This window comes from Neophocaena asiaeorientalis, unplaced genomic scaffold (genome assembly GCF_003031525.2).
Source record: "Neophocaena asiaeorientalis asiaeorientalis breed wild unplaced genomic scaffold, Neophocaena_asiaeorientalis_V1.1 scaffold30, whole genome shotgun sequence".
NCBI lineage: Eukaryota > Metazoa > Chordata > Mammalia > Artiodactyla > Phocoenidae > Neophocaena > Neophocaena asiaeorientalis.
Window position 1 is genome coordinate 4944476 of NW_020174923.1, and position 2954 is coordinate 4947429.

The following is a 2954-nucleotide window of genomic DNA, read 5'->3' on the forward strand; positions in this document are numbered from 1 at the left end:
GGCGGGGAGGGGTGGGGAGGGCGGGGAGCGGGACGAACTGTTTCCTGGGAGATGTAGTTCCGTCTTCCAGCCACAACAAACGCAGAGCAGCGTAGGGATGGTTGGGGTCCGCCCGCCAACAGCTGTCCTCCCCGGCGCCCTAACTCCGGAGACAAGGCTGGGATTCCAGCCTCACTGCCAGCTCCGTTAGGTCTAGGCTGCCCTCTGTGCATAAGGTGGGTCACACCGAGCTAAATTCTGCCCAGGACGACCAACCTTAGTAGCCCTGGAGTCGGGCAAACCCAGCTAAGTTGCAACCCCTGCCTGCCAGCAACTAGCTGTGTGCCCTTCACGTTGGAATTACCATGTATGCCTTGGATTCTTCATCTGACACAGAGACGGGATATTAGTGTCTGCTACCACTGGATCGTAGAGGGAGGTGACCCTCCAGGGCGGCCTGATCTCCCCATCCCTAAGTGCTAAGCAAACTTGATTTCAAGGCTCCACTTGGGGCTTCCCTGGTGGCGCAGTGGTTGAGAGTCCACCTGCCGATGCGGGCGACACAGGTTCGTGCCCCGGTCCGGGAAGATCCCACATGCCGCGGAGCGGCTGGGCCCGTGAGCCATGGCCGCTGAGCCTGCGCGTCCGGAGCCTGTGCTCTGCAACGGGAGAGGCCACAACAGTGAGAGGCCCACATACCGCAAAAAAAAAAAAAAAAAAAAAAAAAAGATTCAAGGCTCCACTTGTGCAAACCACTTGCCACCCTGAGACCCTCCTAGATTAAAATTCTGGAGCTCCCACGGCCCGGTCAGTCAGGCTTCAAGTTCTGCAGCCGCCTCTAGTTCATTCACCACCTGCACACACTGGACGCAGGAAAGCAGGAGTCAAGCCAGAGGGGCTCACTCAAGCCTGAGGAGGACACGGCATCGTGATAACTGCGTGGATGTGAAAGAGGCTGTATGGACCACGTGCACCTAACCCTGCCTGGGGGCAACAGCCAAGCTGTCCAGAAGGCGGGTGTCTGACCTCATTCTGGAAGGAATGGTTAGGAAGCAGCCAAACAAAAAGACACAAACACAAAGCAACCACAAAGGAGGGCAAGAGAGCCATGCCTATGAGGAAACACTGAGGGTATAAAAGAAGGAAGGGGGACAGGCTGAAGCGGTGGGGGGGGGGGCTTGTGTTAATTTCCTGGGACTGCTGTACAAAGGCATGGCTTAGAACTACAGAAATGTATCGTCTCACAGTCCTGCAGGGTATTTATTGATATGTGCATACACATGGGTTAGTACGCACACATATCTCCCTGCTCTCTCTGCTGAGAGGTCCTAGAAGCAACGATACCCCAGTAGCAATAAGCACTAGAGCCGTGGTTTGTTTCTAATAACACTGTCCAGTAAAACGAACCAGGGCTCCTTGGAGAAATGGCTGATTCTAGGACTGAGGCAGGAAATATACAAGATGAGCCAGGAGCATCTCACAGCCCCAGAAAGTAAGACTGCCTGAAAGCGCATGCACTCGCGTCACACGGTGATGGGGTACATCGAAAGGATACAGGAACCAATTCAAAGAGCTCCTAATGGCCAAAGTCGGGGAATGATCTGAGCAACAAAATAAGTACAATGGTGTAGGATTATAACCCAAAGTATAAAACAAATATTCATGATTCCACATGGATATACGTGGATAATTGAATAAATAAATATATGAGGGAACATAAAATTCATGTAGCTTATGCTGCCTTGAAGGAACTAGAGCACAACTTCTGGCTCCTTAAGGTAGGGCTGCTCTCCTTCCAAGAGTAAAGTGTGGAGGGTGGGTAGGGCACAGAGTGCTCCCTTATCATCTAATCATGAGAAAAATTCCAGTGCAGGGACATTCTACAAAATGCCTGACCAGTGCTCCCTCAAAGCTATCGAGGTCACCAAAAATAAGGAAAGTCTTATGTGAGAAACGTTCACAGCCCAGAGGAGACTAAGGAAATATGCGACTAAATGTAAAGTGGGGCCCTGGACCAGAAAAAGAACGTAAGATCAAAACTAAGGAGATCTGAATAAAGCAAGAGTCTAATCAATAATAATGTATCAATATTGATTCATTCACTGTTGCAAGTAAGATGCTAATAAAAGATGCTAATAACAGGAGGAGCTAGGTGTGAGGTATATGGGAACTCTCTGTACTATCTTTGCAACTGTTCTGTAAATCTATTCTAAAATAGATTAAAATCATATATATATATACACACACAACCCTTATAAATATCCACCCACATGCAGGTGGTAAAAAATTGCAGTATCTACTCTCTCATGTATCAAGTTTCCACATTTTGAGAGCAGGTTCGTAGTTCTGTTCTGTTATTGGTCCATTTTTTTCTAACTCCATGCCATCATCACATGCTTTAATTCTTATGAAATTCTTAGATCTTAATATTCAGTGGGACATTTCACCCACTTTCCTTCAAGAGTTGCTTGGCTATTCTTGCACTTCTGCATTTCCAAATTAAATTCAGAATTAGTGTGTTAAATTTCAAGTACATATAAATGAAAATTGTGGAGGAAGAATACCTCCAGAAGCCCCTCACTGCTCACAAAATTACATGTAAACTTGACAGCTTGGCATCAAAAGCCTTCTATGGTCTGACCTTATCCAACAACACCCCCTGTACTCCAAGCTAACTGGAATATTTGCTGTTTCCAGGCCGACCTCAGCTTTCTCTAGTCCTCACTGTAGATCCAAGTGCCTCCTCTCCCCAGACTGCTTCTGCTTATGGAGCGCTGTACATATCTTCTACCGACCTTCCAAGGCCAGCTCACATGCCACCTCTTCCATGAAGTCCTCCCAGATGTCCATGACCTGAGAGAACTCCATTCAACCAACGAGCACTTTGAGTCTTTTCTAGACTAAGTTTCTTGAGGTCAGGCATTCATTCCTCTTTGTCATGATCCTCCTATAGGGGCTTCAGAGGTATTTGGAAA